Source organism: Dendrobates tinctorius, unplaced genomic scaffold (genome assembly GCF_039654945.1).
Source record: "Dendrobates tinctorius isolate UK_male_01 unplaced genomic scaffold, ASM3965494v1 ptg000075l, whole genome shotgun sequence".
Taxonomy (NCBI): domain Eukaryota; kingdom Metazoa; phylum Chordata; class Amphibia; order Anura; family Dendrobatidae; genus Dendrobates; species Dendrobates tinctorius.
The window spans coordinates 20,809,549-20,823,923 of NW_027361743.1; the positions used below are offsets into that span (position 1 = coordinate 20,809,549).

The 14,375-nt window shown below is 42.3% G+C and overlaps 1 protein-coding gene across 2 annotated transcripts in view; it reads left to right on the plus strand.

The window, feature by feature from the left end:
- Nucleotides 1–6,593, plus strand: part of PSPC1 (paraspeckle component 1) — a 159,051-nt gene extending 152,458 nt beyond the window's left edge. For both annotated transcript variants that reach the window (XR_012233690.1, XR_012233691.1), the window contains one exon: nt 6,332–6,593. The gene's annotated coding sequence lies outside the window, so the exon portion shown is untranslated. The remainder of the gene's footprint in view (nt 1–6,331) is intronic.
- Nucleotides 6,594–14,375: the final 7,782 nt, after the last annotated feature.

Consider the following 14,375-nt stretch of genomic DNA (forward strand, 5'->3'; position numbering starts at 1 on the left):
TCCTTCTGAGCTAGTACAGCCATGAGTCTTCTTGGGAATGATGCAACAGGTTTTTCACACCTGGATTTGGGGATCCTCTGCCATTCTTCCTTGCAGATCCTCTCCAGTTCCGTCAGGTTGGATGGTGAATGTTGGTGGACAATTTCCGGTCTTTCCAGAAATGCTCAATTGGGTTTAGGTCAGGGCTCTGGCTGGACCAGTCAAGAATGGTCACGTTGTTCTGAAGCCACTCCTTTGTTATTTTAGCTGTGTGCTTACGGTAATTGCCAAGTCTGACGTCCAGAGCACTCTGGAAGAAGTATTCATCCAGGGTATCTCTGTACTTGGCTGCATTCATATTTCCTTCAATTTCAACCAGTTGTCCTGTCCCTGCAGCTGAAAAACACCCCCATAGCATGATGCTGCCACCACCTTGTTTCACTGTTGGGATTGTATTGGGCAGGTGATGAGCAGTGCTTGATTTTCTCCACACATACCGCTTAGAATTATCATCAAATAGTTCCATCTTCGTCTCATCAGACCAGAGAATCTTATGTCTCATAGTCTCGGAGTTCTCATGTGTTTTTTTAGCAAATTCTATGTGGGCTTTCATATGACTTGCACTGAGGAGAGGCTTCCGCCAGGCCACTCTGCCATAAAGCCCTGTCTGCTGGAGGGCTGCAGTGATGATTGACTTTGTGGAACTTTCTCCCATCTCCCTACTGCATCTGTGGAGCTCAGCCACAGTGATCTTGTGGTTCTTCTTTACCTCTCTCCCCAAGGCTATTCTCCCACGATTGCTCAGTTTGGCTGGATGGCCAGGTCTAGTAAGACTTCTGGTGGTCCCAAACTTCTTCCATTTAAGGATTATGGAGGCCACTGTGCTCTTAGGAACCTTGAGTACTGCAGAAATTCTTTTGTAACCTTGGCCAGATCTGTGCCTTGCCACAATTTTGTCTCTGAGCTCCTTGGCCAGTTCCTTTGACCTCATGATTCTCATTTGGTCTGACATGCACTGTGAGCTGTGAGGTCTTATATAGACAGGTGTGTGCCTTTACAAATCAAGTCCTATCAGTTTCATTAAGCACAGCTGGAGTCCAATGAAGGAGTAGAACCATTTCAGGGAGGATCACAAGGAAATGGACAGCATGTGACTTAAATATGAGTGTCTGAGCAAAGTGTCTGAATACTTATGACCATGTGATATTTCAGTTCTTTTTTAATTTGCAAAAATTTCTACATTTCTATTTTGTTTTGTTATTTTCAGTCAAGCTGGGGTGCAGAGTGTACCCCTTCATGACCAAGCCTATTTTGACCTTAATGACCAGGCCATTTTTTGCAATTCTGACCAGTGTCCCTTTATGAGGTAATAACTCTAGAACGCTTCAACGCATCTTAGCGATTCTGAGAGTGTTTTTTCGTGACATATTGGGCTTCATGTTAGTGGTAAATTTAGGTCGATAATTTTTGCTTTTATTTGTGAAAAAAATCAGAAATTTGGCGAAAATTTTGAAAATTTCGCAATTTATAATTTTGAATTTTTATTCTGTTAAACCAGAGAGTTATGTGACGCAAAATAGTTAATAAATAACATTTCCCACATGTCTACTTTACATCAGCACAATTTTGGAAACAAATTTTTTTTTTTAGGAAGTTATAAGGGTTAAAAGTTGACCAGCGATTTCTCATTTTTACAACAAAATTTACAAAACCATTTTTTTTTAGGGACCACCTCACATTTGAAGTCACTTTAAGGGGTCTATATGGCAGAAAATACCCAAAAGTGACACCATTCTAAAAACTGCACACCTCAAGCTACTCAAAACTACATTCTAGAAGATTATTAACCCTTCAGGTGCTTCACTGGAACTAAAGCAACGTGGAAGGAAAAAATGGACGTTTTAATTTTTCCAACAAAAAATTTCTTTTAGCATCAATTTTTTCATTTTCACATGGCTAACAGGATAAAATGGATCCTAAAATTTGTTGGGCAATTTCTCCTGAGTACACCGATACCTCATATGTGGTCATAAACCACTGTTTGGGTGCACGGCAGGGCTCAGAAGGGAAGGAGCGCCATTTGACTTTTTGAATGGAAAATATGCTGGAATATTTAGCGGTTGCCATGTCGTGTTTGGAGAGTCCCTGTGTGCCTAAACATTGGAGCTCCCCCACAAGTGACCCCATTTTGGAAACAAGACCACCCAAGGAACTTATCTAGGTGCATAGGGAGCACTTTGAACCCCCAGGTGCTTCACAAATTGATTTGTAAAAAAAAAAAAGTACTTTTTTATTCACAAAAAATTTCTTTTAGCCTCAGTTTTTTCATTTTCACATGGGCAACAGGATAAAATGGATCCTAAATTTGTTGGGCAATTTCTCCTGAGTACACCGATACTTCATATGTGGTCATAAACCACTGTTTGGGCGCACGGTAGGGCTCGGAAGGGAAGGCGCGCCATTTGACTTTTTGAATGGAAAATTAGCTCCAATTGTTAGCGGACACCATGTCGCGTTTGGAGAGCCCCTGTGTGCCTAAACATTGGAGCTCCCCCACAAGTGACCCCATTTTGGAAACTAGACCACCCAAGGAACTTATCTAGATTTGTAGTGAGCACTTTGAACCCCCAAGTGCTTCACAGAAATTTATAGCGCAGAGCAGTGAAAAATTTTTTAGCCCGCTATTTTTATTTTCACAAGGCTAACAGAAGAAATTGGACCACAAAAGTTGTTGTGCAATTTGTCCTCCGTACACTGATACCCCACATGTGGGGGGGAACCACTGTTTGGGTGCATGGGAGAGCTCAGAAGGGAAGGAGTGCCATTTTGGAATGCCGACTTGATGGAATGGTCTGTGGGCGTCATGTTACGTTTGCAGAGTCCCTGATGTTCCTAAACAGTGGAAACCCCCCACAAGTGACCCCATTTTGGAAACTAGACCCCTCAAGGAGCTTATCTAGATGTGTAGTGAGCACTTTGAACCCCCAAGTGCTTCACAGAAGTTTATAAACACAGAGCAATGAAAATAAAAAATCATTTTTTTTCCTCAAAAATAATTTTTTAGCCTGCTATTTTTTATTTTGCCAAGGGTAACAGGATAAATTGGACCCCAAAAGTTGTCCAGTTTGTCCTGAGTACGTTGGTACCCCATATGTGGTCATAAATCACTGTTTGGGCACACGGCAGGGCTGAGAAGGGAAGGATTGCCATTTGACTTTTTGAATGGAAAATTAGCTCCAATCGTTAGCGGTCACCATGTCGTGTTTAAAGAGCCCCTGTGTGCCTAAACTTTGGAGCTCCCCCACAAATGACCCCATTTTGGAAACTAGACCCCCTAAGGAACTTATCTAGATGCATTGTGAGCACTTTGAACCCCCAGGTACTTCACAGAAGTTTATAACGCAGAGCCGTGTCAATAAAAAAAAAAAATTTTCCTCAAAAAATGTTTTAGCCCTCTATTTTTTATTTTCACAATGGTAACAGGAAAAATTGGACCCCAAAAGTTGTCCAGTTTTTCTTGACTATGCTGGTACCCCATATGTGGGGGGTACCACATATGTGGGGGGTACCACTGTTTGGGCACACGTCGGGGCTCGGAAGGGAAGTAGTGACGTTTTGAAATGCCGACTTGATGGAATGGTCTGCAGGCGTCATGTTACGTTTGCAGAGCCCCTGATGTTCCTAAACAGTGGAAACCCCCACAAGTGACCCCATTTTGGAAACTAGACCCCCTCAAGGAACTTATCTAGATGTGTGGTGAGCACTTTGAACCTCCAAGTGCTTCACAGAAGTTTATAACGCAGAGCCGTGAAAATTAAAAAATCATTTTTTTTCCACAAAAATAATTTTTTAGCCCCCAATTTTTTATTTTTCCAAGGAAAACAGGAGAAATTAGACCCCCAAACTTGTTGTGCAATTTTTACTGAGTACGCTGATACCCCATATGTGGGGGTAAACCAGTTTCGGCACACGTCGGGGCTTGGAATGGAAGGAGCACTGCTTGACTTTTTGAACGCAAAATTGGCTGGAATAAATGGTGGCGCCATGTCGCGTTTGGAGACCCCGTGATGTGCCTAACCAGTGGAAACCTCTCAATTCTAACTCCAAACCTAACCCCAACCCTAGTCATAACCCCCAACACACCCCTAACCCTAATCCCAACTCTAACTCAAGCCACAAGCCTAACCGTAATCCCAACCCTAGTTACAACCCTAATTCTAACCCTAACTCCATCCCTAACCCTAATTCTAATCCTAATTCCAACCCTAACCCTAATGGAAAAATAAAAAATAATTTCTTTATTTTGTTATATGTGCCTGCCTATGGGGGTGATAAACGGGGGGGATAATTTACTATTTTTTTCATTTTGATCACTGTGAAAGAATAGCATACTGATCAAAATGAATGAATGAGAATCTGCAACGTTTGCAGATTCAGGCGGGCGCATTGCGCATGCGCCCACCATTTTCCAAGATGGCGGCGACCATGAAGCAGGACGGCGGGACACCGGGAGCCAGAGCGGGACATCGGAGGTACCGGGGGGTGAGGGGGGGGTTGGAAGGTGGGGGAATGGAGAGAAGGGGGAGGGGAGCTGATGACTGCGGCAGCACATTGCCCCGTGAGTCGGCAGGGGTGGGGGTGTCGGATCTGGGTCTTCAGCCATGTCCGATGCTACTGCAGCATCGGCCATGGCTGGATTGTAATATTTCATCAATTTTCATTGATGAAATATTACTATCGCTCTGATTGGCTGTTAAAAGTGAAACAGCCAATCAGAGTGATCGTAGCCACGGGAGGGGCGAAGCCATCTCCCCTGGGGTGAAGTACAAAGCCCCCTGTATCTGCGGGTCGGGTGACCTTTCATTGACCCCGGTCACCCGACCCGCAGGGGGGCTTTGAAGTCATGACACAGCATATGCATCATTAGAATGGCACTGACTTTCATGACCCATACGCTGTGTCACTGGTTGTGAAGGGGTTAATGAAAAAAAACTAACTTTTTTGAATTTACCAAATGGCTGCAATGAAAATTTAAAGAGGTCTGCATATTTTCCATACCCACTGTATATGTTTTGGTTTCATGAAAAAACAGAAGGATTTGCACAAGCGACACATAGAGAAGATCGTGGTTAGTTCTATAAGATATTAGGAACAACCTCTCTGCAGAGTATTTTCAAAAACTGTGTGCAAGTGTACCGAGAAGACCTGATGCTTTCATGTTATTTAAAATGCACATTCAGGTCACACCAAATATGGATTTTATTTATTTTTTGTTCATTCACTTTGCATTTTGTTAACCCCTTAATGACCGCCGATACGCCTTTTAACGGAGGCAGTTAAGGGTACTTATTGCTCAGCGCCGTTAAAAAGCAGCGCTGAGGAACAAGTGTATAGCGCTCCCCAGCAACGGAAATTTTCTGGGGTCTCGGAGTGTTGCCATCACAGCTATTCACAGAATAACGGTGACTGCAAAAAAAAAAAAAAAGTCCAATTTACTTTATTTTTCCTCTGATGTGATATCTAGCACATCAGAGGAGAGAGAAATGGGGTCCCCACAAACAATCTCCAGACACGCCAAAATACTCGGAGGACACACGAGCATGCTCGGGGAAACCCGAGTAACGAGTATACTCACTCATCACTAGTCTTACCAAAAAAAAAAAAAATTGTTCCCAAAATTGTGCTGATGTGAAGTTGACATGTGGGAAATGTTATTTATTAACTGTTTTGTGGTACACCACTCTGATTTACGGGCACAGAAATTAGAAAATTTTGCAATTTTCAAACTTTTAATTTTTTGCCAAACTTCCGTTTTTTTCATTAATAAACACAAGTTATATCAAAGAAATTTTACCACTAACATGAAGTACAAGATGTCCTAAAAAAAATTCTCAAAATGAGTGGGATACGTTGAAGCGTTCCAGAGCTATAACCTCATAAAATGACTGGTCAGAATTTTAAAAATTGGCTTGGTCATTAAGTACCAAATTGGCTCTGTCACTAAAGGGTTAGTTGATAAACATTCACACCTTTTTTTTTTTTATTTTAAATTTTTAATGAAAAACTCCAAATATAAATTTTCTATCTTTCAAATAACATAAATGACATAATTCCATAGTATAAAACACAAAGTAACTCCGCTTCAATTCCCTAAACCCAAATCTCAATGTCCCCGAGAGGACCATTTACAGAGCAAACTACTCACACTTCTATTTTTGAAAGCATTCTTACTGTACATTTTTCCACACCTGAGAAACTCTTGCTCCATACTCTACACGTGCATATGAAGATTTGCAGTTCTCCTATATCGCGAGGATAAATATTTTGACACTCTACCTTTCTGTTTTTACAGTCTGCTGCTGTTACCTGGATGGAATATGAAAAGGTTTATGGATGACGATCACAAGTCTGATCTCGAATATATTTTTCTTATGATTTACTGAAAAGGAAACATTCTGAAATCCACCAGATATCATCTTATACAAAAGTTAATATATAAATGCAATTTGAAAAACTGCTATAAACTTGCTGAAACAAAGAAACAAAAAAATGACACTCTTGATCTTTCTGTAGTTTGACTTTTTAAAATCTAAATAAATACAATATTTCTGTGACACTTGTAATGGAAAAGATTTACTACCAGTCAGATGAGTTATCTGAATTCTCGTTTTCATAATACAAGATTTTCATTTAGAAAACCGTGTTAATTATAGTGAAATCAAGTGGGATTTTTATTTTAAATATTTCCATTGCCCAACACTGGAAACGCTTAATTAAAAAGGTGCAACATAAAATATTGTGTTAAATAAACACCAGGGTTACTTACCGGTAGCCGATTTTTCTAGAATCCATGACGGCATACCTGAAAGAGGGATTCGCCCAGCCAGGACAGGAACCTACTGAAATAAAAGGGCGGTACCTCTCCTCCGCTTCAGTTGGTTACAGAGCATGAGAGAACCTCCCGGTTAATTACACATATAACCAACACCACATCAGAAAAAACATCTAAACTACTAAACTATAGTGCACACTTATATGGTGAGAAAGGGGGAAAAATATATACGGGTGCCCTCATGGGTTCAGGGAAAACTCTCTACCGTTACTAACTTTTTTAAAATTTGTTTATTAAACCGCAACAAGCAAACAGATTTGGTACATAACCAATGTAATGTATACAGGTTCATTATGATAAAACAACAAGCTTGCATAATGAGCTATTTGTACAGACTTAAATCCCACAGATCCTCACTCCCTTCGAGGCCTATGGACAATTAAGGGGTAATTAAAAAAAAAAAAGGGGTTCATTGTTCGTTATTCGATATGTTGAATGTAATGTATTACTTTGAGCTATGCATAGCCAAACATATAGATCATAAAACTACTACTGTCTTGCCGCCATAAACAACCTCCACAATGCTAATGACATTCTGAAACTATAAAGTGTGAATCAATGTATTCTTCACTACAGCTATTATGACGGCATCAAACTATTGTCTACATGTTGATATAGTAAGGCGGGAAGTAGAGTTGAGCGACTTTGGTCGGATCGGGTTTCATGAAACAAAATTTAAGTCAGATGAAACTGGTCCGACTAGGGCAAAAAAAGTCGTAGTTTCGTCCGAAACCCGACCCCAATGCAAGTCAATGGAAAATAAAAGTCGGCATTGAGCGGATGACATTCATCCACTCAATGCCGACTTTTATTCCCCATTGACTTACATTGGGGTCGGGTTTCGGACGAAACTCCCGACTTTTTTTTGCCCTAGTCGGATCAGTTTCATCCGACGCAAATTTTGTTTCATGAAACCCGATCCGACCAAAGTCGCTTAACTCTAGTGAGAAGTATTCCACACGTCCCAAATCTTATTACATTTTCCCAGGCAACCCCTATTCTGATACATTGTCCACTCGTAAGGTATAACAGAATTCACCAACTCAATCCAAGCTATAAGAGATGGATGTGTATTACCCGTCCAATGCAAGGCCAATATTTTTGTGGCTAAGAAAAGTGTCTCACGTAGGAGAATTTTAACATGGTGCCCCCAAATCTCTTCCTCTAGCACACCAAACAGACACACCAACGGGTTAAGAGGAACAGGAGTGCATATAAGGGAGGTGAACAACGAAGTTGCCACTTTCCAGAAGGATTGGATAATTGGGCACCCTTGCACCATATGTATAAAATCCGCTACAATTGTATGACATCTTGGGCATTCTGAAGATTGAGACCACCCCATTCCAAATAATCGCAACGGAGTCAGATAAGACTGGTGTACTATACATAGTTCAGTCATCCTGTTTTTAGCCGACGGAGACACCTTGGTTACAGATTCAAGAACCTCTTCCCAATCTTCATCTTGAATGTCAAAGATAAGAGATTTCCATTTCCCTCTTATTGTCAGTGAAACTGAATTGGTACCCACGAACAACATAGGTGTATATAAAGCAGAACTAAGACCCTGGGGGCCCTGTGACTTAAAAATCCCTGTTAAAGGGAAGGACGATAGTACTTGGGTCGAATTTATATTGGGAAGTTTGATTGAATTGCTGATCTAAGCTGTAGATAGCAAAAAAATTGGGACCTAGGGAAACTATATTCGGTTTGTATTTGTTCAAAGGACATTAGGACATTGTATTCGTATAGATCACTGACCAAGGAGACGTTATGTGAGACCCAGAATTGAGTAGATGGGTGATTTAATAACATTGGTAAATAAGTATTATTCCATAATGGCATTTCAGCTATGATGCCATCAAAACGAACCACTTGTTTAACGTATCTCCAGACCGACCTAGCCAAATGAAGCAGGTGTAACAATCCAGAGACATTAGGTGTTTATTTCTAAAAAGCCCAACAAGCAGTTGGTCCCTGCAGAATGGGCCAAATGGCACCCCCCGAGTTAGGTAGTTAATTATTGGGCATCATTTACTCAAGGCTCTGATCTGCCCAGCCAAATAATGTAAAAAGAAATGCATCAGCGCCGCTCCCCCCTCTGTCTAGACCTATGCAAGGTGGACAGTTTGGGTCTGGTCTTTCCCCATATAATGGATGAGGTCAATGAATTTAGACCTGAGAAAAAGGACTTCGGGATCAATACTGCACTATGTTGGAGGGAATAATTAACCTTTGGGAGTAGGATCATTTTTATTAAGTTAATACATCCAGACAGATAATGGTAATTTGCTCTAAATAGCGAATTTGAGCTTGACAAGTTTCAACAGAGGGAGAATATTGAGATGTAAATCAAGTTTACTGTTTTTTGGGATATTTATTCCCAGGTATTTAAAATTAGTTACAACAGGCAGTGGAGATAGCGTTTGAAGGTGATTTATTGGACCGTGGAAGAGAGGCATTAAAGCGGATTTATACCAGTTTATGTATAATCCCGAATAATTACTAAATTTGTCTATTGTGGCAATCACATGTGATAATGGTTCTTCTGTGTTATCAATGAATATCACCATGTTGGCAGCATATAAGCCAAAGGTGTCCAAACAGCCCGCGATATCTATACCCTTAATGACCGGAGTGGATCTTATACGTATCGCCAGTGCTGCGAGAGCAAAGAGGGCTGGGGAGAGGGGACACCCTTGACGTGTTCCCTTTGCCAAAGAGAATGATTTGGATATAGAGTTATTTATTATTATTGGGGCTTTTGGTTTCATATACATTGTGCCAATCCTCTTCTGAAATTTAGAACCCAAACCATATTAGGACCATATTCCGTGGCAAAGAATTAACATTCATCTCTCTTCACACAGGTACAACTCCCCACCTCTGCTTGCTGTCTCATGTGCTGCAATATATTCTAATGGTACAACGCCACACCTCTGCTTGCTGTCTGTCATCTGCTTTACCATGTAGGAACATATTTTAATGTGCCTGCTGAATCTTAAGTATAATTTATTTGTTGCATTGTATATAATACTTACTGCTTTATATACATGACTGGGATCACTCTAGATTGTTATCTGGTGGAAGGTACTATAGCATATAGATGCAGCCAAGTCTAATGTCTTTGATCATCTAACCACCCCCTGGTGTGCTGGCTCCAGCTGCCAAATTATCCCAAACCAGCTCCCACAATCCCTTTCTCCTGACCCTGTAGTGTGGCCTATATATTTAGTTGTATTCTAAAGGGGGTTTCACACAGCGATATTGCTAGCAATATCGCTAAAGCGTCAGCGATTTTGTGACGCAGCAGCAATATTGCTAGCGGTATCGCTGTGTGTGATACCTCCGACCGGCTCCCCCGCTGTCTGTCGCTGATCGCACGAGATCGGCCAGGTCCATTTCTCGTTGGGCGCTTCCTGCTGGCGCCGACGAGTGACGCGTGGACGCGGGCGGGAGGACGTCAGCATCACTGCGTGTGAAAGGTAAGTAATGACCGCTGCTGCGTCGCTACATCGCTGTGAGATCTGCCTGTTTGGCAGCTCACTAGCGACCATTTAGCAATGCACCAGCGATCCTGTCGTGGTCGGTTCACTGGTGCATCGCTAAATGTAAAGGGGCCTTAAGGGGTTCACACAGTGTAGGGTGCTTGCACGCGCATCCCCTCAGTAAAGCATCCCATTAGCTATGCATCCAGAAGAAGCAGTCAGGGCTGGAGTCAGGTAAATCAAACTTTGTACTCCCTTCTATCCATATGTTTTAATTCTATCCTCCTGTATTCCTTTGCCATCCACATTCACCACCCCATCCCCCCCTCCATCCACTCATACACATCAGCCCCTCTACACTGTGTTCCAAATTATTATGCAAAAAATATTTCCTCATATTTTCTCTAAATTACCTATATGAATTGCAGTCATTGTTATTTTCCAGTCATCTAATATTCTAGTATAATTGCAATGTTTTTGAACAAACTGCCTATGAAAACAGTATATTTTTAAAAATAAGAAACACTCAATATGCATGCTCCAAATTATTATGCACAGCAGAGTTTTCAACCTTTTTATTTTTATTTTGAACAAAAAAATCGTCAATTGTGAAATTATAAGCATTATCAGCTTATTACAAAATGAAATCAAACAGTTTTCAAGTCAAAACTTTATTCTAGGTGATGTTACATTTGCACATAGGACCCCTTGTTGGAAAGAAGCTTCTGAACTCTCGTCCATTGAATTTGTCAGTTTTTGGATGGCTTGTGCTTCAATTGTTTTGCATGTGGACAGAATACCCTCCCAGAGCTGTTGCTTAGATGTGAACTGCCTCCCGCCATCATAGACACTCCTTTTGATGATGCTCCAGAGGTTCTCAATGGGGTTGAGGTCGGGGGAAGATGGTGGCCACTTTGTCCTCCCATAGCAGCCAGAGATGCAGATGTGTTATTTGCAGGATGAGACTGTGCATTATCATGCATGAAAATCATCTTGCTGTGGAAAGCACGGTTCTTCCTCTTGAAACATGGCAGGAAGTGCTATTTTAGAAACTCCACATAGATTATAGAGTTCATCTTTACCCCTTTAGGGATCCTAAATGGGCAGACAATCTCTCTCCCCATGATTCCAGCCCAAAACATTACTCCACCTCCTTGTTGGCGCCTTAGCCGTGTTTTCATGGGGTGTCCATCAACCAGCCATCCTCCACTCCATCCATCTGGACCTTCGAGCGTTGCACGGCACTCATCGGTGAACAAAACAGTTTTGAAGTCAGTCTTCATGTATCGTTTGGCCCACTGGAGCCGTTTCTGCTTGTGTGCAGTGGATAGAGGTGGTCGACAGGATGGCTTACGCACGGCTGCAAACCTCTGAAGGACCATGCATCTTGTTGTTCGGCGGACGTTGGAGGCACCAGCAGCTTCAAAAACTTGTCCGCTGCTATGACAAGGCATTTTTGCAGCTGCTCTTTTAACCTGATGCAATTGCCTGTTGGAAAGAGTCCTCAATTTTTCCTTATCGGCACGCACACGTGTGTGCTGGGAATCAGCTACATACTTCTTGATTGTGCGATGATTACGATTAAGTGTCTTGGCAATGTTGATTGTAGTCATGCCTTGACCTAAATACTCCACAATTTGTTGCTTCTCAGCAGCCAACACATCCTTTTTCTTTCCCATTTTGGCAAAAAATGTAGGCTGCTTAATAATGTGGAACAGCCTTAAGTAATCTTGCCTTTATTTGGACACACCTGCCAAACTAATTTGCACAGGTATCTGCAATTGCTTTCAGTGATATAAAGAGCCCTGACACATCACCATCAATGAGTTTAAATGACAAAAAAAATTCTAACCTTATCACTCCTAAACTTTTTGCATAATAATTTGGAACACAGTTTATACTTCCCTCTCCCATGTGCAGCTCCCATGCACTTCTCACCTTCCTGACAATTCCAAAAACTACTTTCTCTTTGTCTTCCTACTGATTTCAGGGGACATCGCCTCCAACCCTGGTCCACCATCCCTAACCCCCTACCCTACCTCATATCAAAACCATTTTAATATTACTTGCACTCTCTCATCTCCTTTTAATTGTGCACTCTGGAATCCACGGTCTGTATGTAACAAGCTTCCTTTCCAGCACAACTACTTTCTGAACAACTCTCTTAATCTGTTGGCCCTCACTGAAACCTGGATTCAGGATTCTGACACTGTCTCCCCTGCTGCCATTTCCCATAGTGGTTACAATTCTCCCATTCCCCGAGACCCACAAACAGACTTGGTGGTGGAGTTGGCATACTCCTGTCCCCACAATGCACTTTCCAGGTCATCCCCCCCAGTTCCTTCACTCTTCTGCTTTTTTGAGGTCTACACCATCAGGCTCTTCTGTCCCTTCTCCCTCAGAGTAGCGGTCATATACTGGCCCCCAGTGATGACATACAACTAAACACATCATCCCCTGAGCTTACCGCCACTGTACTAGAGAACGCCAGTGACTGCAGTCTCCAACATCATGTCAGCTCTCTATCTGAAACTCACCCTTTCCAAAACTGAACGACTTCTACTCCCGCCATCTACCAAAAATCTGACATTTCCCTCTCTGTGGGTGGCACCATAATAACATCCCGGCAGCAGGCACGCTGTCTTGGTGTTATGTTAGGCACCAATCTCTCCTTCACCTCCCACATACAATCTCTTGCCCGCTCTTGCCGCTTACACCTAAAGAACATCTCTAGAATCCTCCCTTTTCTCACCGTGAAAGCAACAAAAACCCTCACTGTCGCCTTGATCCACTCCCGCCTGGACTACGGTAATGCTCTATTAATTGGCCTCCCCATCACTCGACTTTCCCCTCTCCAGTCCATCCTTAATGCTGCAGCCAGGGTCATTCATCTGGCTAATCGGTACTCGGACGCGTCCACTCTTTGCCACTCGTTACACTGGCTGCCCATTAATTATAGGATCCAATTCAAAGTACTTGTTCTCACCCACAAAGCTCTCCACCGTGCGGCACCCCGTCACATCTCCCTCATTTCTATCCGCCTCACTGACCGCTGTGCTCTGCAAACGACTTTCGACTAACCGCTGCACTAATCCATACCTCCCGACTCCAAGACTTCTGCACTGCGCCAATCCTCTGAAATGCTCTACTAGCCACAACTTGCACAGCTTTAGGTGCTCCCTCAAAACACATTTGTTCAGAGCAGCCTATCACATTCCCTAATCAGTCAATTTATGTGTAAGTGTGCATGTGTAGCCCATTCACTTTCCCCCACTCCCGCAAGATGGCTGGACCATCATTGTAAATATAACACTGTAAATAAACACCTGTACTTTGTATCGCCTCCACCTCCTTGTAGATTGTAAGCTCTCATGAGCAGGGTTGTCTTATTTTGCTTTAATCATTGCTAAAGTTGTTACTTTTGACTGTTGTTTGAAACTTGAATTTTAAAGCGCTGTGGAATATGTTGGCGCTATATAAATAAAGATTATTTTTGTAAGCATGCAGATAAGAACGACCACTCAAGGGAGTCAAAGGCCTTAGCTGCGTCTAACGAGGCCAGGGCCCACTTATTATCTGGCACCAGGGAGCTGTACTGAACCTTCCTAATATTAATAGACGTATTCTTCCCGGGCATAAAACCAGTCTGGTCTGGATTTATTATTTCAAGTATCACCGAATTCAGTCTAGTGGCCAGGATCTTAGTGAAGATCTCATCCACATTTACCAGAGATGATCCACAGTGAAGGGGGGGGTCTTTCCCCTCTTTCTTAAGAATTAATATATTTGCCTTATCAAAAGGAGTCTGGTAGAGAGCCTCTTTCCTAAGTTTTCCGAAACACATTTAGGAGTGGTGCCAAAACATCACAATGCTTCCTGTACATTTCTATGGGAAACCCATCTGGCCCAGGTGCTTTCGCAGAGGCTAGATCTGCAATATCTCCTGTCAAGGGGACCTTCTCCGATACCACACAATCAACAGAGCAAGGGAAGTGGGAACAATCCTAATGCCTATG